The 24,417-nt window shown below is 36.5% G+C and overlaps 1 long non-coding RNA gene and 1 pseudogene across 1 annotated transcript in view; one reads left to right on the top strand and one right to left on the bottom strand.

The window, feature by feature from the left end:
• Positions 1-12,783, top strand: part of LOC141423468 (uncharacterized) — a 73,548-nt gene extending 60,765 nt beyond the window's left edge. Inside the window, exons 7-9 of the long non-coding RNA XR_012448349.1 lie at positions 5,155-5,214; positions 7,144-7,329; positions 11,384-12,783. This is a non-coding gene — a long non-coding RNA (uncharacterized lncRNA). The remainder of the gene's footprint in view (positions 1-5,154; positions 5,215-7,143; positions 7,330-11,383) is intronic.
• Positions 2,379-3,223, bottom strand: LOC141420716 (large ribosomal subunit protein eL6 pseudogene; annotated as a pseudogene).
• Positions 12,784-24,417: the final 11,634 nt, after the last annotated feature.

The raw sequence follows: 24,417 nt of genomic DNA, 5'->3' as shown, positions 1-24,417 counted from the left end.
TATGTGTGATGTACTTTCTTTTTTACATTTTTTATTAGGATATTTTCGTTATACAGGGGGCATTCATAGTGACAATTCTGATTAGACTTACATTGTATCTTAGTTACATTGCCCCCATTGTCTCTCCCTCTCAACTCCCTCTCCATCTCACTTAAAGCAACTGCAAGAGGTTTCTTAGTTCTATTTCATATAGGTATATGAAGTTCATTAGCAATATGCCACCATCTTAATTTCCTTCATTCACCTCCCTGATGTACTTTCTATACAGGAATGAATATAGAGTTTTTAAACCTGTTGAAATCACCATAAGATGGGAACTAAGATAGAAAAGAGAAAAATACAGGGCAAAAACCAATTCAATTTACAATACACACACACACACACACACACACACACACACACACACATATAAAAATGTTACAAGGAAACTTCCTGTAGAGATATCTTAAACAAACAAAAATACATTTTTCCAAAACAGAGAATAGGATGGTAAGATAGGTCCTGTCTGGGGATGGTACCAGTGGAAGAGGGGAGTACATAAGGAAAAGGTGAAGGAGGTTGAATGTAGCAGAAATACTGTGTTCTCGTGTATGAAAATGGAAAAATGAGACCTGCTGAAGCTATTCCAGGAATGGGGGAAGGGGAGGATAAAAGAGAATGATGGAGGGGCTGAATTCAACTATGAAATATTATAAGAACTTTTGTAAATGTCACAATGTACCCCCAGTACAACAATAATATAATAAAAAAAGAAGAAAAATAGGATGGTTGTCTCTTGACTGAAAAGAGGCCCCAGAAATAAGGGATAATGTGATAAATTCAGAGATTCTAGACTCACAAGGGTCCTCTGTATTACCTTTGCGTTTTATTTTTTCAAAAATGTTAATTTATTTGTTCTTTGGAAAATCAGTTTCATTAATGTTAAAAACACATTTCTTTTCATATTTAAAACTTTTGAAAATGGGTGTATATTTCAGTTGTATCAGTAGTATTTACAATGACAACCTCTTTGCAGTCATTATTTCTTTAAAGTTTGTTTTGAAATGCTAAAAAGACTTGCCTTTTAGCTGGTACATCTTCTGTATATGCAGATGAATAAACACATGTATCTTTCTGAGGCAAAAATTTTACTTCATGTTATATTTGCATCAAGACAAACAAAACATATTATAGAGTCTTTTGTTTAAAGAAACAAAAAGGTTCAAGATAATTCCAGGTTCAAGGATATCCCAAACATGTGGACAACTTTTGGGCCCGCCCACAGAGTTCTTAATTTTCTTTGCCTTTAAAATTATTTCAGCAGGAAAGTTTGTGAAGCATCACTTTAAGTATTTGAGGTTCTCCCTGATCTGGGGCCAGAACATGCCTAGAATGTAAAGTATGAGTACACAGGTGAGCCACTTAAGGTAAGTGACCACGACACAGTCATTGACCATGACACTGGAAGAGACGGCTTACTGAGGACACTTTGTCTCATGATTGTATCTGTAGATGACCACTCTAAACCAGGGCCTCAACAAAGCAATCAGTTTTTCAGTTGGGTACATTGTCCAGATTTGGTATCCTTAAGGACTTTGGTTGTCGTAATGTATTCCTGTGTTCCCTGGGAAGTCGCAGATGGCAAAATGTCTGAACATTTTAAGATAACTTTTGGAGGTTAGAGATTTTTACTAAAATTAGGAGTCCATGCTTTTAAAGTTGGCAAATTCACTTTTTCTGGTCTTATTGACAAACAAGTGATATAGGGGATGTTTACTGTTTCTAAACAATCCCTTTCAACTAGGCAAGGGTATTTATTTTCTTTGGACTGACTATTTGGAACCAACAGTATGAATTTGGTTGTGTGAAAATGTGCTTGACATTTGAATCCCTCTTCTCTCTGCTTGGCTCTGAAGACAGAGCTTGTGAGTAATTCTGTGTGAATATGTTGGCACCTGGAGCATGTGTATTTGCACATGTTCCAGGGACTTACTCAATAATTTATTACTTTGTTTTCTTAAGTAGACACTTCTGACCTGAATTAGGATTCCTGCAACTTAACCAGCTCTCCTCAGGAAGTTAAGTTTCTCTTATGTGGAAGGTTAGCTTTAGAAAATATTTGTATTATAAGCATTTGACATGGTATAGGATGTAGCTCATAGAATGGAAAGGCAAGCTGAAACAAACAACAGGCCTTCCTACCTTTGAGTGCGTTGTTAGGTGTAATGTTAATCCCCTTGGGTGATAATGCTCTAGTACTTTACTGCAAATATGATTTCACACTGTATAATATAAAAAGTATCTTCTTAGATTATGAGATTAATATTCAAGTATTTAACTTCTATAGAGTACTTAAAAAAAATCTTACCAATTATTTAACTAAGTTCTTGGGAACAAGTTTAGAACACTATTTTGTGAGGATACGTCCCATTTGTTAGGGCAAAACAGACCACCTGTAGCCCGGTTGCTGGGGAAGATTTTTGATTTGTGGTAAAATCTGCTTGTCCAGAGTTTTCTGATCAACCTTGTGCTGCTCTGTAATCTCGTATCTCTCTTTCTCTGTATCAAAGATCTCACCTTCCTAGTGCCTGGTCTTCCCCAAATGCTTCTTTTTGAAGTGTCAGTGAGGTGTTCAGGGATTTTTCATATTGCTGATAACACTTTTTATGGAGGCGGTGATGACAAATTTCTAGTGTGTTCTACACAGAAGAATCGCTGAAGGAAAAGAGGTCCTGTCACAAGTAGCAAGCCACTGCTCAGCTGCGACAGGAAAACCATTCTCTTGCCCAATCTCTTGTGGTGCCCAGTGAGGATGGCCCCTGGAGTGAGGCTCACACGCAGCTTCTTCACATGCTGACCGAAAGGTTTTCTTGCTGTGGCTCAACAGCTTCCTCAGCACATCTTCAGTGGAATAGTATCTAGGCATTTTGTGAAACTTCACCATTTGGATTCCACCATTTTTGTTACTTTCAACAGGTTTTGTGACAATAGCAAGAAACTTCTCCTTTTTCTTTTCAACTTGGGATTTAGCAACAGAGTACTTCCTCTTGTACAGGGCCTTTCTGAAATACATAGCAGATCAGGAGTGTGTGCCAATTTCTCTAACTAGGACTAGGTTTTGGCTGCAGTGGGCCTCCCCCTTCTTGGGCTTTTTATGCTTAGGGGTATCCTTCTTAACCTTACCATTAGCACCAGTCTTTTTGGCTTCAGGTTTCTTTGGGCTTCTCAGCTTTTCACCTGCCATCTTCTTCGCTACCTGCCGCCAACCCAAGTCAAAGAAATAGAGTCTGGGGTTCCTGTCAGTTGAGTCTGGCCAAGTCCAACCCCTGGAGGAGTAGACTTAAGGTCTCCGGCTTCTGATGTCTATGGAATTCTTTTGAAGTAAGAAATTATCTCGCCATAAATTACTGCTGCCGATTCTTTATCATTTCTTAGATTATGAAAGTGGGTATGGTAAGAATAAATCTTGTGTAAAAGATGAGGTAAAGTGTATAGCTGTTCAATTTTTATATACTATCTGTGTCGAGCTCTCATTCTCTTAGAGTGGGGTAGAATATTTATCTTTATTAATTCAAGATTTCCTGTCCTTTACGTTTCCATAGGGAATGTGTCTAGAATCTTGAAAAGATAATGTCTTTATTTTGTGTTTTTAGAGCAAAATACCTGAAGCTGGGTAATTTATAAGGAAAAGAGGTTTATTGTGGCTATGGTCCTAACCTTGATCAGGTGATATCATCTGGTTGGCCTTTTGTGTGAGCCTTCTGGCTGCAGCATAATAGACAGATGGCCTCATATTAATAGAAAGATGGCACACTTGTGAGAACAAGAGGTCATATGGTCAGAGAGAAAGTAAGGGAGCAAGCTGAGGAAGCAGAAATCATTTTATAACAACCTGTTCTCATGGAAACCAGTTCAGTTCTGCAAGATCTAATCCAGTCTTCAGAGAATTAACCTAGTCTCTGGAGAAAAGCATTAATACATTCAAGAGGGCCTATCCCTCATGACTCCTCCACCTCAATACAGTTACATTGGAGAATTAAACTTCAATTAAACAATAATTAAACTTTGGTGTGGAAAAATCACACTAAAACCAGAGCAGATAAGTAATGTCAAGACACTGGGGAGGTAACCCATGTGGTCTCTGTCTCATATTTCTGTTGAGATATCAGAGCAAAGGAGTCATGCTCCCTGGACATGACTCCTTTGGTTGTGAGAGCTCTTTCTGCTTTTCTGTCCTTCTGTGGATCAGGGCATCTTTCTGATTTTATCTGCCATACTGAGACATTGACATCTCTGTGAGGCTAGAACCTCTTAAATCTGGAAATGTCATAGAGTCTTTCTCTTTTTAGAAAGTCGTTGAGAGGGAGAGGGTAAGGAAGAGGGAGGAAAGGAGGGGGAGAGCGAAGGAGGGAGGGAGGTGGGTAAATAGCACGATCCCCCCAAAGAGGGCAAGTATCTACAATATGATCCACAATTCTCATATGTTCATATCTGATGCTGATTATGAAATTTGGCACTCTGCCTGACAGAATCTGGTGATTATTTTTCAACTTCATGCTTCATGTAGTAACTGTTAACCAATCAAAGCTGGCACATAATATGAAACTTAGTTGATATGCTTGCCTGGTCATTCAATGTGTGGGTTCTGATATCAGATGGGTGGACTCAAGTGTTATTCCTACCATTTATGAACTGAACAAATGACTGAGAACTGCATTTAACTTTTCTTAAGATTTAGTGCTTTATGTGTGAAATGGGACAGTCATAAGGCCTAGCAAAAGTCACCGCAAAATTAAATATTCTATGCAATGATGTCTGGGTAGTGTGTCACACTTAACAAATGTTCACATTACTACTACTACTACTATTATTATTATTAATATGAAATGTTTTTAATTAAAATATCCACAGTAAAGATGACATGATATTCCAAATCTGTGGAAATCCCATTTGTTTACATTTTCTCAAAATTAAGTGAAGCTTTATGGTTTCTTAGGAAGAATATGTGAACAATCATTTTAGGAGCTCTGGAATATGGGGGCAAACTGGCTGTACCCACAAATGATGAGCGATGAAGAAGAGCTATCACTGCACAGTGACTTATTGGGGGTCAGATAATTGTGCTGTTTAGACAAGTAACTATGCTTGTTTATTTATTTTTCTATGCATGTGCAGAAACCATGATGATATCCAGGATCACAAGTTATTATTGTTGAAGTGCTCAGGCTAGAAAAGGTGACTGTTCAGCTTTCCTTCCATGGGAAATCAAGCTTTAAAAGGCTAATTTAAAGCCAAACTGAAGGGCAAGCTGGCACATGTCCACGTAGGGACAGATGACTTGAATCTGCACTTGCCTTGGTAGCCATAGTGAAAACTTCTGCTTTGAGGGTTTTAGCTTCAGAAACTTAATATAACAAAAGTTTGATTATAATAACCGAAATTAGAAATAGAATTGCAGTGTTGTATTATAATTAGAAACTGGAGACTAGCATGGCTCTGTTCTTTTAAAAATCTTTAATCTTCAGTATTATGGAGGATGATGTTAGTGAAGTCTGAATACATTGAATTACTAAGCAAATAGTTATATAAAATTATGATAAGGAGGAGTGCCAGGGTTGAGCTCAGACCTGGGTGAGAAACTAATTTATTTATTGATGGATTTATGAAAAATAATTGATAAGTATTATGGTGTGATAGAAAGATTAAAATTAGGACTAGAGTCTTTCAGCTCCTATTAATTAAATAATTAATTCAAATATTGAGGATCTATTATTTCCTGACATTGGAAAAAAGTTTTAAATTAGTACTTATGTCAATAGTGAATAGCCCTGAGACTGGAGCCCATACATAAAATGTCTATTGCTCATGGCATAAACTGAGAGTTGAATCTATGGGAATGAGTGACAATCATCCACAGGGGACAAAGAAAAGAAGACACAGAAACATGAAACATCACATTTAAAGAAGACGTAAAAGGAAAGAAGCCAGCACTAATGGGACAAATAAGTATCTCTCAGAGAAGTAGCAAAGAGAAGGGCTCGGGGAGATGAGTTTGCGGTTGAGGGAGTGAGGCTTCTTGTTCAAGGTGACAGGTTGAACATTTTATATATACGTATATATATATATATTCTCCTTCCACCAATCTCATTAAAATAAAACAAAAATGTACCAAGAGTGATAAATTAATAGAAGTTCTCAAATTAGGAAGAGACACATGCAAACTATTAACCTGAATGAATTTCTATAAGATGGAAAATACATTATATATTGAGAAATAAAGGAGCAGGAGCACAGCATATAATATTCACACATAGGAGGCTGCGGTGGAAGTGTAAGCCCTGCTGTCTGATGGCAGTGCCTCTGAAATGCTCAGCACTGAGGATAAGAGGTCCAGGTACAAGAAAAAGTAGTTATCAGATGTCTAGGTCTATGGGTGGCCTCCAAACAGGTGCAAGTTAGCACTCTTCTTCTAGCACTGCTCACTAAATAAGTTGTTTGGGGATTCCCTGAGCAAAACTCAGAGTGGGCCTAGCTTGCTCCCTGGATTTCTGCTCATATACATTAAGGAAAGTACTCTGAGTGCTCAGAGGTCAAAATCTGTGCCTGTTATTGAAGAAGCCTGGTGGGAAACAACACTTCATACTGACATAGGCAATTCTGACCAGCTAGTCCTCAGTGTATGATTTTAAACAGACGAATATATTAGAGGGAGCTATCTCTCTCTCTCTCTCTCATACACACACACACACACACACACACACTTATACAATGCCCATATGATAAACCCATGAACCAATCTTGAAAGAAGTAGAAAATTTAGAATATAGAGCTTTGCTGATGTCTCTAAAGGTTTGAAAAACGATGGCCTATGTTAATAAAATAACAAGGCATTATGAAAAAGAAACAATTGAAGAGCAATAAAAACTTATAAGAAAATTTGAAATACAATGTTTGAAAAAAATAAAAAAGAAGTATTAGAAGAGATGCCTAAGGAAATGTGTTAGAAATTAGGCTGTGAGGAACTAGAAGCTTGTACAGGAAAAAGTTAAAAATCTTAGAGAAACCATGCAGAAGATGGATCCTTCAAAAAGAATTTCAGAAAGAGAGAATAAAATATCCTAAAGACATTATAAAGAATAATGAAAGAACACTCACTCTTTATAGGTAAACACATGCATCTTCAGCATCAAAGGGGATGCAAAGTGAAGAGCATGTCAATGAATGAAGAAAAACCGTATCTCAACAGAAAATCATGAAAGGTGAAGAGAGGATCCTAAAAGCCTCCACTTATTACCTCCAATAAAGGAAACCCACCTACTGCTCAGAGATATTGGATACGTGAAGACTGAGGTAAGAGAAATAGAATTTGGAACTTAGAATTACATATTCATCTACGTAAGAATTCAGTTTTACAAAATTTTATCACTCATAGATCATTGTCTGAGAGAGTTTCTTCAGTGATTTATCCAGCAAAACCAAAAAAGGAACTCTATAAAGAGGGGAAAATGAGATCCATGGAGCACAGGGCTTAATCTACTGCATTTTGTGGTATGCAGCAGATTATCTGTTTTGTAGGAAATATACACTAAAGTATTCAGAAAGAAGAGTAAGAGGCCAGCAACTTACTCTCAAATAGTTTATAGACAAAAATGCCTTGTGTTGTATATCTAAATTTTCTGCAGTTTTATGATTATTTTGACATAAAAACAATTTAAAAATAAAATAAAGGGAAGAAACTGTAAGAGATAAAAATAAGTCATCTTTTCAGGGAACTCTATCCCATCCATGGCACATCCATTTATAATTCCATCCCCATCTTCTATTCCCCATTCCCTATACCAACTGCCTAGCATCAATCAACAATTGACTTATTATTATGTTTGTTTATATGTTTCTTGCCCTTTGAGACACAAAGGAGCTCTGTTCACCCTGAGCAAGGAACACTGCCAAGAACATATTGAGTTCTTGATAAATATTTGTTGAATGAACCAACAACCTATTATTACAAACACTAGTAACAGGCGAAATGTCATTCTTCACGAAATATTAGTACTAAGATTGTAGCTACTCACTATTGCCTATTATTTGAGATTAACATTTTCCATTGCAGTTTCTACATGGAAAGAAAATCTACTCAAATGCTCCTTGCAGGTTGTTGTCCTTTAGAATTTTCCTGCAAATGAGATGTATTTTGCAAACAATCTAAGGGAGGAAAATTTTAATGGTAGTCTATAATCTTAAGAGTACTGAGAAAGTGGTTTGATACATTACTTTAAAAAAATTTTTATTGTTGTACTGGGTGGTACAATGTGACATTTATAAAAAATCTTACAATATATCATAGTTAAATTCACCCCCTCCATCATTCTTCTTTATCCTCCACCCCCATTCCTGGAATAGTTTTAGCAGGTATCATTTTTCCATTTACATACATATGTACACAGTATTTGCACCATATTCACCCGCCTATATCCTTTCCTTATATCCTCTCCCCTCCCATTGGTACCAACCTCCCTCTCCCCAAGACAGGACATGTTTTGCCTTCCTGTTCTCTGTTTTTATAAAAAAATTACATTTCTGTTTTTAAAAGATAGCTATACAGGGTGTTTAATTGTGACATTTCCATGTATATATGTATTATAACTTGTATTGGTTCTTCTGCTCTATTTTTTTTTCTTTCTATCTCAGTCCCCTTCTTATGGTGATTTCAACAGGTTTAAAAATTCTATATTCATTTTTGTATAGGAAGTACATCAACCATATTCATCTTCTTAACTTCCATCTTTTACCTTCCCTTTGTCATAGGTGACCTCCCTTAGTGTGACCTGTACCCTCAGTTTAATAACAATAAAAAAAATTTGTAAAAAAAAGAATGGTGTATCAAACCACTTTCTCAGTACTCTTAAGATTATAAACTTAACCTGTTTTTCATTATATTGCTTGTGTTTGTATTAGGTCTATATTTCACATATGAGAGAAAACATGTGGCCTTTAGCTTTCTGTACCTCGCTAACTTCACTTAAGATGATGTTCTACAGTTCCATCCATTACCTGCAAATGACAAAAATTCTTTCTGTTTTATGGTGAATTAAAATTCCATTGTATATAAGTACCATGTTTTTGTAATCTGTTTGTCAGCAGTGGGGCATCTTGGCTGTTCCCATAGCTTAGCTATTGTGAATAATGCTGAAATAAACAGGTGTGCAGATGTCTTTATTATAACCTGATTTACATTCCTTTGGGTATATCCTTAGGAGTGGAAGTTCTGTTTTTAGTTCTTTGAGGAGCCTCCATACTGTTTTCCATAGTGGTTGTACTAATTTACATTCCCATCAAGAGTGTATGAGGGTTCCTTTTCCCCACATCCTTGCCAATATTTGTTGTTGTTTGTGTTTTTGCTTATAGCCATTCTAACAGGAATGAGGTGGAATTCTAATGTATTTTTGTTTGTTTGTTTTTTGGTGGGGCTGGGGTTTGAACTCAGTACTTCATGCTTACAAAGCAGGCTCTCTACCACTAGAGTTACAGCTCCAGTCCTTAATGTGGTTTTGATTCACATTTCCTTTAGATACATCATTCTTTTTTTCAGAATAAGGCATAAGTAAAATTTTAAGATAAGTATCAGAAAATTTTAAAAATATGAAAAATAGTTTCAAGATGACAGCTATGCAGTTGGTCTAGAATCCAAATTAGAACAAGAATAGAGGGCTCCAATGAGAATTTTGTCCAAAAGAAAAGTAATTTTCTCTAATAAAACATATGGATAGGAAGTGAAGTGACCATAATGATAAAGTAAACGCACACATCATAAAAATAAATGAACAAATAAAAACCCTGCCACTGCCTACCTTCCCTGCTTTTTTGTTGTGTGTTTTTTCCTGGAGTACAAATGGGAACAATCTCCACTCTGTACCCTATGCTACTTGATTTTTTTAGAGAACTAAACTTAAACAATTATAATGTAAGTGTTGAGTTTTATGTTTGCTTTTGGATTTACCTGTAAACAAAGTGGAGTTACCTTTGGATCGAACAGAATATAAGTGACACAATTGGATGAAATAAATTGTGGTATAATACCTAAAAGGCATAAATCAAGAAATGAAAGATTGTGTTTTATTTGAAGACACATATTAGCGATTTAATAAAAATGTGCCTTAGCATTTGGGTGTGTGATACTTATGTGGAAATAGGGAACTCAAAAAACAGTTTAAGACAGCAGAGTTTCTTGTGCTTCACAATAGAGGTGGTAGTTAGATATAGTTTAAATTGGTGACTAAATTAGTGAATGAGATAAACATTATGGCTGTATGTACCAAAATAAACATGAATCTTTACAAGTGGTTATCAAAAGTGAGAATTGAGAGTGAAGGATAATCCTCTACATCAATTTGGATTTGAAAATTTAACTAAAATATTAAGTGTGCACAGTAAAATGTCTGGTATCATGAGCATCAGCTATAAGAATTGGTTCTCCCAAGTGAAAGGGAAGGATAGGAAGAAGAGGACTTTGTTACATTCTTGTTAAGTTGTTTTCAAGGTTTTTGCAATAGCACATATTATTTTGTGATCACATAAAAATTATACATAGATAGCGATTTGTATATGCTATTGTAGAATAAGAAGATCTAAGCATTCCCTACAATGGCTTCCACAGCTATAGAGAAGTAATTATGTTTTTATACTGCACATGTTTGAGGCATCTTTGGCTGTATTTGACTATACACCAAAAAATGAACTGAAATATCAGTGGGGTTTTTGTTTAATGAACAATAGTCCTTAGCCACAATGACAAATGTGCTGATTTGGTAAGCTATCCATTTTTGCAACTCAGAAAGGACTACTGAATGTGGCATGATTGTTCTTAGTAATAGGACCACTTCTTAGGTGAAGTCAAGGTGCCTCAGTCATTTTAAGTTGGCTTACTGGGCCAGATACCAGATTGTTTTTAAAATATTAACTAAAAAGTACAAATTGTGCATATTTGTGTGTACAAAATATTTTGCCATATGCATGCATTTGTGGAGGGACTAACTAAGCTAATTAACATATCCGTTGCTTCACATACTTACCATATTTTTAGGATGACAGCATTTAAATTCTATACTCTTAATACTTTTAACTCTTTTATTATGTTGTACAATAGAGCTTTTGAACTATTCCTTCTATCTAACTGAAATTCTCTACTTTTTGAACATCTCTCACTTTTGTCTCCAACTCCAACTATGGTAACCAACCTTCTACTCTACTTTGATTTCCGTAGATTCTACATATAAATTATATTATGTAGTCAGAGTCCAATTTGTGCAGCCAATAGGATTCAAGTAAAAAAACTCAAGCCATTTCTTTCATGTTGTTTTTCCTTGCTTATTCTCATTCTTCTTTTATTTGCTGTATTGCCCCTCAGCTTATTCAGGCCAAGCATGAATTACTCAGCATTTTGCCCAACTTCCAGAACAACCTGATCTCCAGAAAGATTCAGAGAAATTCATCTAACCTGAACCAAAGCTAGTACAATGTCTGGCCTTATTAGTTTTCAATAAATATTAAATTGCATGAATGAGATATAAATAACCTTTCTTTGGTTATTCATTACTGTGTTACAAATAACCATAGACCTAAGCAGAACAAAAGCCATTTTAATATGCCCAAGAATCTGAAGATCAAGAGTCCATCCCAAGAAGGGATGGCTCTTTTCTGTTCACAGATTTTGGGCTTCAGTTGGAATGACTCAAATTGCTGTGGTGTGGCTCCAGGGACAGGGATGGAGGTTTGGACTTGTAGCAAAGGACTATGATGACATCTTTACTCACGTGTCTGTGTCTGGCCTAGGATGACTGAAGTTTAGGCTCACCTAGGATTGTCAACAAGAGTACTTGCATGTGCCTTCTCCAGCATGCTGGTTTTAGGGCAATTAAACTTCTTACAGTTTTCTAAGAATGTTCTCTGAGTCCAAGGGAAAGTTTGCAAGGCATGTTATGAACTGACCTTGGGAGACACATAGCTTCACATCCAACATGCCCTATTGGTCAAAGCAGTAGAAATCCCACTATAATGTAAGAAGGAATGGAAACTATTTACTTCTCAACAGTAAGAGTGTCAGCAAATTTAGGGCTGTGGTTAAAATAGTTATAATGCTTCATTGGTTGCCCAAGATGATTTGCCTCTCGACAGAGGGCAGGAACAAAAACACAAAACAAAACAAACAAAACGTAAAACAAAATAGTGAATCATAGACTTTATGGCATTGATAAAAGATCAAAAAATATTTTTAAGAAAAGGATGATTTTAGTGATGTGAAATGTCTCAAGACAATTTAAAGAAGACTCTTTAGTATTTTAGGATGACTTTATCTGTTGAACTTTTCCAAATTACTGAAAGTGGTATAAGACTAACTTCTAAGTTTTCTTACGAATTTTCAAATATTTCTTCATGAAGTAGATGGGGAAAGGAGGAAAGAAACTGTGAATGAATTCCTCTGCTGTTCCAAGAATCCAAGCATGTGCTTTTACAATTTATACATGTACTGGTCACTGCTGCCATAACTCCAGCACAGAATCTGAATGTGAATGCATGCCCATTCATACTATCAAATATCTCATGGGAAATATAAAGTTTCAGTGTCTTTGAATTAAATGAATAAAACTTATCTGAAATGTGTGTATGACTGCTATATTTAGTGTTTCTTAAGCTTCTTGGTTATATATAATGCTTCTGTTGACTCACGGCAGCTTATGTTTTTTTAAGGTATAGTGTTTAGAATAGTTGAGTTCTTCAGATTAATATTATGATATATTAGTCTTATAAAAATGATTTTTTTTTCAGTAAAGGGAAGTAGGGGTTATGTTTCAGATTTCCAATATAAAAGTTCTATTTTGTTACTAGTTTTCAAAATAATCACTGCTTCTCAGTCTTTTGGGTAAGAGCAAGTATAAAATAAATCTTTTCCTTTTTATATATGTATTTATTTCAGATATGAACCATCATTAAAAAACAATGTGATGACAAAACCATAAACTACTGAACATATTCTGAAGACTATGTAAGATTAGCCTAAATATGTGTTTTTAGTCCACAGTTAATATAGCCTATTTTTATGATAAGCAAAGCAGTACTTTGGAATAAAACGGTTTAAAAATCAGAAAATGACAATATATTGCAAAATTGTTCACAAACTAATGGTAAATAACATAATGCAATTAGCATTGAATAGTAACAAATTATGCAAAAAATCCCAGGTCATTCCAGCTTCCAATGCCAAAAAGTCATCACAGAACATTCTCTTGCCTTGAACGCTGCACAAAGTCATCCTGGTAAGTGGCTATACATAGCTCTGGGGAAGGCTTTGTGGAATACTCATAGTAAATAGGTCAGTTGTCATATTGTAGGATCCTTCTTTTGATGGATTTAGTCTTACCCTAGTTCAGAGGCAACAGGTATATGGACTGTCCTATGTCTGGAAAGGAGAAAAAGCCAGAAATCCTTACTTGGATGTTTTAAGTAAGGAATCTTCCCAGCACACCTAGAATTTTTCCATTTTATAGATCAAGCAGCATCTTCACAGACTGCTTGTTATTTCTTTTCTACAGACTGATCAACTTACTACTACCATGGATTTCTCAGGTTAAATACTCTTGTTACCTTGGGGTTTATTATAAAATTTTTTCCATTTTGTCTCTGATATTAAAGTACCATACCTGGTCTCCTCTGTGTAGGGACCTCATCATTACTACTGATATAAGGAAGCCAACTTGTCTGTATAATCCTTTGCCATCATCTTTGGCTTAGAAAGAATATCTATCACAGAACTCTTCACGGGGCTGGTGTCTCTTGGGTTAAAGAAATACTTGCTTAAGGGAATGACCTCTTGGGTGAGTATGGTTATGTGCTAGTGCTGATGTAGAAAAATGTTGAGTCAAAATTGTAGATTTCTTATGAGAGATAATGAAGATTTGAAGAAAGTTATACTTAACCATTTGTCATCCCCTTTCCATTCTAGACTCACAAAGATAAAGATGAATTGAGCAATTAGTGATTGGATACTTAATGTGTGCCAAGTAGTATGCTGTGTGTTAGAGATTATGAATAGGATAAGATATAGATCACACACTGTGAGTCTTGCAAGGGGTTTGTGTTTTATATTGTGAATCTATAGATCATGCCATCTATAAGTTTTCTTGGCTCCAAAATAGTTATCAACTTGAGATAACCCTTTTCATTTCCCATAATGCATGAAAATTGTAAGATGATGGAGTTTTATTCCTCATTTATTTCTTTGGTATTACTTTATTTTTTATTAAATTTTTAAGGTAAGAAAAAAATCATTGAACTTTCAAGTTGACATTACTAAATGCTATTAGCTCATCATTCTATTTTATGTACTAAAACCAATAAATCTCATATAAAATGGATCCAGGAACTTGCAAAATCTCTTCTTTATTTCCATGGACTTGAAATCCAAAAAATATAATTTTTTTTTCCTCAGCACCTCTTGCATCTGTTTACCAACACCCTAGCAACTGTGAGCTAGACACATGGCATAGTGGCCCCAATTTGGGAACATGTTCATGTGATTGTAATCAATTATTTATAAAAAAAAAAGAAAAAATTTTTATGGACTAATTATCATAATTGTGTTACATTCAGTGATAGAAACTAAAGGATGGTGTTATTTTTTTCTCCTCATATAAATTTTAATCCTTTTCTATAGTTTTTTTGGCTAATTCCCAAATAGCTACTGTGACTTTTTTGCTTAATGCAAAAATAAACTGTTGATAATGGAAAATAATCAAAAGTAATAACGGTAGACAATTTTACTCGTCAATATCATCTGTACATTCTTCCTAAAAATGTATCCCTGACCCCCCTTTTTTTTAGCACTTTAAGTGTTAACCAATAATATGCCTCTATTTGCATCCTTGTCTCTGTCTTTGTTTCTCTGTCTTTCTCCCCTCCTTCTCAGAGCTCCTCAGGCAGGAACTATTGTTATGCTACAGTGTCAAATCATTTATCATAAAACTCTAAGCTGTAGTGACCTGATTTGGTATTAAAAAGTAAATCTTAAGAGATTTCCAGAGGGGGAAAAAAAATCCTCATTTCTCTAGAAACAAGTTTTGCCTATTGCTAATTAAATATTCTTGGTTTCAGATCATTGCCTTTTATGGACATAAGCTAAATCTGTCTTGAAATGCAGCCAAGAAATGTCAGCAGTGATTTCAACATTCTGGATATTTGACTTTTCCTTTCCGGAAGCAATGAGCCTAAGGCTCCTGGATTAATTTTAATGGTAGAAAAGATTCAGGGAGAAGTAATATTAAGGATGGGGAAGGCAAATAATTAGGTGGTATTTCAAAATAATATACTGCTGCATAAACTCAGCCCTATATGAAGTGGAACGTGGGGTGTGGTGTTACTCTATATAAAGAAATCTTGAAGCCTCTGTATTCATTACTTAATATCATGTAATAAGTCAACTCAAAACTCTAGGGTACAAAAATCCTGACATATATTATGTTTTATGGTTTCTATGGGTCAGGAATTTGGGACTAGTTTGGCTGGGCAGTTTTGGTTTGGTGGTATCTCATGAGGATGTAGTCATCTATCAACTGACACAGAAAACAGCTAATGTCTTGACTGAGACCAGAGAATCCACTTTTAAGGTATCTCACTTACATGACCTGTAAGATAGTGTTGGCCATTGGCAGAAGGCCTCAATTTATCTCCATATGGGTATCTTCTATGGCTGCTTGAGTGTCTTTACTATGTCTCATTGGAGTAATCCAGTAGGACTATTTAAGCTAATGTTGCAAAGTGTTTTATGACTTTATCTTGGAAGTCACATACAATTATGCTCACTGAGTTCTGTTTATCACATAGGCCAGAGTCCATGCATTATAGAAGGGGATTACACAAAGAAGTGAAACTGGTAGGTGAGGGTCATGGAATTCACAGTCTGTAGTTGATTCCCAATGGTTCATATCTTTCCCCAGTACAAAATATACTCATCCTCTTCTAATAACACCTAAAGTTTTTTCTCATTACAGTGTCTGCCTATGGATCAGGATCTCATTTAAATCAGTTTCAGGAGCAGATGAAACTCCCTATGGAGAGTTCTTCAAACACAATTACTATCAATCTGAAAGACCTGAAACTAAAAACACACATTTTCTGTCCCCTAACTCCTCCTAAACCCAAGGTGAAAAAGGAGTAAGAAAACTACTGTAGACTTTTCCATTCAAAAAGGTAGAAGGTAGGTTCACCAGCTGGGAAGAGCTGGGAGCAGGGTCAGGTAGCCCCAGCTTATCTGCCACTTTTTTTCTTTTTCTCTCTTTCTTAATTCCCTCCTGCCTGGGTCAGTAAAGCTAAAACACAACACAGAGAACTGCAGGGACCTGCAAGCATCTGGAAATATCTGGACCCACCATAATATACACAGACACAGAACCTCCAACTGCCACCTGCCTGCACAGATCTCTCTCTGCCTTAGTGTGTCTGAAACCTTGCCAACAATAACACAATGCAGAGAACCACATGAAAATAGCTGCAAGCCACTATTCACAAGTTATGGAAACAGCCAAGATGCCCCACTACTGACGAATGGATCAAGAAAATGTGGTATCTGTACACAATGGAATTTTATGCAGCCATGAAGAAGAACGAAATGTTATCATTTGCTGGTAAATGGATGGAATTGGAGAACATCATTCTGAGTGAGGTTAGCCTGACCCAAAAGACCAAAAATCGTATGTTCTCCCTCATATGCGGACATTAGATCAAGGGGAAACACAACAGGGGGATTGAACTTTGATTACAAGATAAAAGCGAGAGCACACAAGGGAGATATGAGGATAGGTAAGACACCTAAAAAATTAGCTAGCATTTGTTGCCCTCAACACAGAGAAACTAAAGCAGATACCTTAAAAGCAACTGAGGCCAATAGGAAAAGGGGACCAGGAACTAGAGAAAAGGTTAGATCAAAAAGAATTAACCTATAAGGTAACATACATGCACAGGAAATTAATGTGAGTCAACTCCCTGTATAGCTATCCTTATCTCAACTAGCAAAAACCCTTGTTCCTTCCTATTATTGCTTATACTCTCTCTTCAACAAAATTAGAGATAAGGGCAAAATAGTTTCTGCCAGGTATCAAGGGGGTGGGGACAGGGGGAGAAATGACCCAAGCATTGTATGCACATATGAATAATAAAAAAATAAAAATTAAAAAAAAAAAAGAAAATAGCTGCAAGCATCTGGGAAGACCGGACCCATCAGACATAAGTGAACGCAAAACCTCTGTCTGCAGCCTTCCTGTGCTGCCCTGTAGCTGACCAGTTTTCAACCAAGAGAATCTGCTAACCCGCCAGGTGAACACAACACACAGTTTGGGAGGAAACCACATATTCTAGCACAGCTGGGGAGCTGATTGCATCCCATCTGGATAAAACTGGAGGCTAAATACACTGCCAGGGGTGGAGGAGGGTGGAACATGGAGCTAAAATAGCCTGTACAGGTGTGGAGCAAATCAGCAGCCCCTGTGAGCAAAGCCAGGCACTGCACTGCTTTGGAGAAACTGGAAGCAAGCTGGAACTGAGAGTCTCACCAAAAGAAAAGCTCATCTCTAACTCATAGGCTTGCCCTGTGAGTGGAAGGCGCTGGCAACTGCTCATTTACCAACCCCTCATAGGACCACCTCTGAGAACCAACCCACTAAGGGGCCCACTCCACTAAGGAAGCCTGGACTCAAACACCCAGAGCTGAGCCCCCACAAAGCCATCTGATAAGGAAGAGAAGCACTCATTGACATACAACCCAACATACCAACCTCAAGAAGGGACAATTTCTTGGCCAAAGCCCCTAAAAAAACCTTAAGTGTCACCACCTCAGTCTGAAATCAGAGGAAAGAGTCCAAAACATTCATTGAATTTATATACATATTTTAAAAATTTATTTATTTTTTAATTTTAACTTTTATTTTCTTAATTTTTTCTTCCATCTTACTGTTACCTACCTCCCTTCTCCATTCTGTACTAATACTGACTTGCTTAGCCCTCTATTGCCCCACTTTCCTTTCTCTTTCTCCCAATTTTTAATTTCTTTTCTCCCTTCCTTTCTCCTCCTCACCTTCCTCTCCTCCCTCTCCCCTCAACTACTTCAACCTCCTCAATATGCACCACCCACTGACTAGTCTATTATGCCAACTTTACACATTACCCCATCTTTCCTATCCCTCTGCAATTCCTGACAATAGCAACCTCTTCCATGATGATTGAACTACACCTCAACACACACTAGGCACTTAGTATCTAGAACCCCAAATCTCACACCCCTCCCCCTTCCCTCATCTCCCTTCCTGCTCCTTCCTCCAGTGCCTGCTCTTTCAATATCTAAGTATCCACCTCTATCCAAGGGGCTCCCTACATATTTTGTAAATAACTGGTCCCGGCATTGAATCAGTGAATTTGTTATTGCTAAATTATACCACCTAGTGAGGGAACAGAAATAACACATCAACCACCTAAAGACTAAGCCCACATGGTAATTGAATTAAGGGGAAGATAAAAGATGCTTCAAATCCCTAAATAGCCACTCAACAACATGGGAGCACAGCACATTATAGAAGCATTGTGTGAAGAAGAAGCCCAGGAAACTCTGCCTCCCAAAAAGACCAAAAATTAAACAGAGGATTTAGTGGAAAATGAAGAAAATGAATACCCAGTTGCTGACCCCAATAGAATAATGCTAATCTAATTATGATCAATGAGCCAAATTATGCCCATAAAAAAAATCTCTCTAAGAGGAAATTATGAATATCATTGAGATAGTCATAGAGAAGCTATAAGACACAGCTAAACAGAAAGTACAAGATGAACTTAAACAATATCAAGATGCCACAAATAAAAAACTTGTGAAGATGCGGAAACAACTAAATGAACTCAGAGAGGATTTCAATAAACTCCAAAATGAAACAAGGAGACTATAAAAAAAGAAATATATGAAATAAAGAAGACAACACAAGTTATGAAAGAGGAAGTAACAAAGATATGGAAACCTCAAAAAAAAAAGAGTCAGAAACCCTGGAAAAATAAAAAGTTTCTTGAATCAAATAAAAAATATAGGGTAAAGCTACCAGCAGACTAGAACAAGTGGAAGACAGAATCTCAGGGCTTGAAGACAAAATAGATATTAAAAAAAAACAGAAGAAGTCTTAGACAAAAGGCTCAAAAGCTGCAAAAGAAATATATGAGAACTCAGTGTGACTCCATCAAAAGACCAATCTTGTGAATCATGGGCACCAAAGAAGGGGAAGAGGTGCAAGTCAAAGGGATACATAATACAGTCAAAAACGTAATAGCAGAAACTTTCCAAAATCTCAAAAAAAGAATTTTCCATTCAGGTACAGGAAACCTTAAGGACACCAAACAGACTTGACCAAAATAGAACTCTGCACAGCATATTATCATTAAAACAATTAGCATGAGAACAGAGAGAGAATATTGAAAGCTGTAATAGAGAAAAAATGAATGTCACGTGAAGGTAAACTCATCAAAATAACAGCAGACTCCTCAACAGAAACCTCAGAAGCAAGAAGGCCATGGAATGAGGTATTTCAAGCACTGAGAGAAAACAATTTCAGTCCTAGGATATTCTATCCAGCAAAACTATCATTCAAAATTGATGGAGGAATAAAAGTGTCCATGATAAACAGAAACTAAAACAATATATGACCACCAAACCACCACAACAGAAAATTCTGAAAGGAATCCTACACACAGAAGATGGAAACAAACATAACCACAAAAGGACAGGAAGTATTAAACCTCATGAGAAGAACAGACAAGCACTCAGAGAGTAGCATTGAATCAGCTGCACACCCTCACATCCTTAAACAACAAAAACAACTAAATGACAGGAATCACCAAATACTTTTGAATACTAACACCGAATGTTAGTAGACTCAACTCCCCCAACAAAAGACACTGTTTGGCAAACTGGATTAAAAAGGAAGACCTGACAATCTATTGTTTATAAGAGACCCACCTATTGACAGAAACAAACACTACTTTGGGTGAAAGGGTGGAAGAAGATTTACCAAGATAATGGCCCCCTAAAACAAGCAGGAGTAGCAATACTTGTTTCAGATAAAGTGGACTTTAAACTTAAATTAGTCAAAAGAGACAAATAAGGTCACTTCATACCAGTAAAAGGAGCAATACATCAAGAGGAAATAACAATTATCAACTTATATGCACCCAATGTCAGTGCACCCAGCTTCATTAAACATACACTAATGGACTTAAAATCACATATAGACCCCAATACACTAGTAGTGGGAGACTTTAATACCCCATCTGTCACAAACAGATAGGTCATCCAGACAAAAAAAAATCAACAAAGAAATCCTAGAACTAAATGACACCATAGATCTAATGGAACTGACAGATGTCTACAGAGTATTCCATCTTGCAACAGAACAATATACATTCTTCCCAGCAGCCCATGGAACTTCCTCCAAAATGGAACAAATCTTAGGGTACAAAGCAAGTCTCAACAAATATAAGAAAATTAAAATACTTCCCTGCATACTATCTGATACAATGCAATAAAACTAGAGCTCAGCAACAAAAGCAGAAGCAGAAAATATTCAAACAATTGGAGGCTGAATAACACATTGCTCAATGATCAGTGGGTCATAGAAAAAATAAGGGAGGAAATAAAAACATTCCTTGAAGTTAATGAGAATGAAAACAATCTATCAGAACCTATGGGACACAGTAAAGGCAGTCCTAAAAGGAAAGTTTGTAGCCATGAAAGCATACATTAAAAGGACAGAAAAAGCTCAAATAAACAACCTAATGCTATATCTCAAACTCCTAGAAAAACAAAAACAAGCAAAAGGAGAGAAATAATAAAAATAAGTGCTGAAATGACTGAAATAGAGAAAAAACAAAACAAAAACCAACCAAACCAAAAAAAGAAAAAGAAATACAAAGAATCAACAAAACAGAAAGCCAGTTCTTTGAAAAAATAAACAAGATTGACAAACCCCTGGCAAATCTGAGTAAAATGAGGAGGGAAAAGACCCAAATTAATAAAATCAGAAATAGAAAAGAGGAGATAACAAACAACAAGGAAATCAGGGAATCATCAGGGACTACTCTGAGAACCTATATTCAAATATTAGAAAATCTAGAAGAAGATCTATACACCCATACAAAACTGAACCAAGAGGATATAAATCACCTAAACAGATCTATAACACACAATGAAATTGAAGCAGCAATAGTCTCCCCAAAAGAAAAGCCCAGGACATGATGGATTCTCCACTGAGTTCTGCCAGACCACTAAAGAAGAACTAATGTCAAGACTTCTTAAACATTTCTACAAAATAGAAAGGGAAGGAACACTGCCTAACTCATTCTATGAAGCCTAAACTGGGCAGGATACATCCAAAAAAGAGAACTACAGGCCAATCTCCTTAATGAATATTGATGCAAAAATCCTCAATAAAATAATGGCAAACCGAATCCAACAACATATCAGAAAGATCATTCACCATGACCAAGTCAGCTTCATCCCAGGGATGCAGAGATGGTTCAATATATGCAAATCATTAAATGTAATACAGCACATTAACAGAAGCAAAGATAAAAACCATCTGATCATTTCAATAGATGCAGAAAAAGTCTGAAAAAATTCAACATGATTTCATGATAAAAGCTCTGATGAAACTAGGAATAGAATGAAGGAATGTACCTCAACATAATAAAGGCAATAGATGACAAACCTATAGCAACATCATACTTAATGAGGAAAAACTGAAATCATTTCCTCTCAAGTCAGGAATGAGACAAGGGTGCCCACTCTCTCCACTCTATTCAACATAGTCTTGGAATTCCTAGCCAGAGCTATAAGACAGGAAGAAGAAATAAAAGGAATACAAATAGGTAAAGAAATTGTCAAGCTATCCTTATTTGCAAATGACATGATCTTATACCCAAAGATCCTAAAAACTCCACCAAAAAATGCCTAGACACCATAAACAGCTTCAAAAAAGTAGCAGAATACAAAATAAACTTTAAAAAATCAGTAGCGTTTCTATACACAAACAATGAACAGATTGAGAAAGAATAGGGTAAAACAATTCCACTTATAATAGCCTCAAGAAAAAAAAAATCAAATACCTAGGAATAACCTTAACAAAGGATGTAAATGACCTCTACAAGGAAAACTACAAACCAGTGAAAAAAGAAATCAAAGAAAATTACAGAAGATGGAAAGATCTCCCATGCTCATGGATTGACAGAATCAATATAGTAAAAATGGCAATCTACATGTTTAATGCAATTTCCATTAAAATCTCTATGACATTCATCACAGAAATTGAAAAATCTACCCTAAAGTTCATTTGGAAACACAAAAGACTGCGGAGAGCCAAGGCAAAAAGAGCAACACTGGAGGTATCACAATATCTGACTTCAAACTATACTACAGAGCCATAGCAATAAAAACAGCATGGTACTGGCACAAAAACAGATATGAAGACCAGTGGAACAGAACAGAGGACCTGGATATGAATCCTCACAGCTATGCCCATCTAATTTTTGCCAAAGGTGCCAAAAATATTCAATGGAGAAAAGACAGCCTCTTCAACAAATGCTGCTGGGAAAAGTGGATATCGGCCTGCAGAAAACTGAAACTAGATCCATGTTTATTACCCTGTATAAGTATCAACTCAAAGTGGATTAAGGAACTTATTATCAGACCTGAAACCTTGAAGCTAGTATAGGAAAGAGCAGGGAATACACTGGAAGCAATAGGCACAGGCAACGACTTCCTCAGTAGAACACAAGTGGCTCAGCAACTAAGAAAAAGGATCAACAAATGAGACTGCATGAGATAAATAGCTTCTGCATACAAAAAAAATGATCTCTAAATTAAAGAGACCACCCACAGAATGGGAGAAAATCTTTGCTACCTATACTTCAGTCAAGGGACTGATAACCAGAATATACAGGGAGCTCAAAAACTAAACTCTCCCCAAATCAATGACCCAATAAAGAAATGGGCAACTGAACTGAACAGAACTTTTTCAAAGAAGTCCAAATACCTAAAAATGCTCACCATCCTGGGCCATAAAGGAAATGCAAATCAAAACCATACTAAGATTTCATCTCACTCCTGTTAGGATAGCTAGCATCAAGAACACCACCACCAACAAATGTTGGTGAGGATTCGGGAAAAAAGAAACCCTCATACACTGCTGGTGGGAATTTAAACTAATACAACCACTTTGGAAAACAGTACAAAGGCTCCTTTAAAAACTAGACATAAGATCTGCCATATGATCCAGCAATTCCACTCCTAGGGATAAACCCAAAGGAAAGTGAGTCAGGTTACAACAAAGGAAACTGGACACCCATGTTTATTGCAGCACTATTCACAATAGCCACGCTATGGAAACAAACAAGATGCCCTACTACCGATGAATGGATTAAGAAAATGTGGGATTTATACACTATGGAATTTTGCTCAGCCACAAACAAGAATGAAATTTTGTCGTTTGCAGGTAAATGGATGAAATTAGAGAGTATCATTCATATTAGCGAAGTTTAACCAGGCTCTGAAGGCAAAAAGCTGTACGTTCTCCCTCACATGTGGATTGTAGACTTAAAACAAATGTGGCAATATTATAGGACACAGGTCACACTAAGGGGAGGCCATGCAAGGGAGGGATAGAGCAAGGGAAGGAAACCTAAAACTTGAATGTAGTTGATGTGCTTACCGTATAGGAATGACTATAGAAATTTTAAATTGACTGGGGCCACAATGGGAAGCAGACTATGGAGGAGTGAAGAAGACTGGTTGAGGTGAATCGTTGGGGCTGTAATAGATAAATGCAGGGAAACAACACAAGGAAACTCCTTGTGTAGCTATCTTTACTTCAAACTAGCAAAAATGTCACATTTCTCATTTTATGTTTTATGTTTTTTCTTCTACAAAGTTGGAGAACAGGAGGGCAGAACAGGTTCGGGGGTTGGGAGCAGTGCACCAGTGGGAGGGAGGAGGTGGCATGAAAGGTTTAGGAGGATGAATATGGTACAAACTTGTATACACACGTATGTAGATGAAGTGAGTTTTTCTTTCTTCCTTGTTACTACTGAACCTAACTGGGCCTAACTGAAGGTGACAAGAGATGCAGAAAGGACACAGGATAGACAGACAGACAGAAAGTTGGAGCCAGGTGTGTTGGGCACTCGGGTGGAGACACACAATAGCCTTATTGCTTCTTATCTCTATTAATCTCTTCTCTTTACTCAGTTTCTTTCCTCTGTCTTTTCTTTAAGGCCTTACTCCTTTGCAGTTCTTTAAAACCTTGCTTCTAAAAGTCTTCTTTTCTATACTTTAAAGTCTCTTTCCTTAGACTTTGTCCCATGTTTTCT

The sequence above is a fragment of the Castor canadensis genome, chromosome 1, assembly GCF_047511655.1.
Source record: "Castor canadensis chromosome 1, mCasCan1.hap1v2, whole genome shotgun sequence".
Classification (NCBI taxonomy): domain Eukaryota; kingdom Metazoa; phylum Chordata; class Mammalia; order Rodentia; family Castoridae; genus Castor; species Castor canadensis.
Note: the sequence above shows the minus strand (reverse complement) of the source record. Positions and strands in the feature narration are given on the sequence as shown.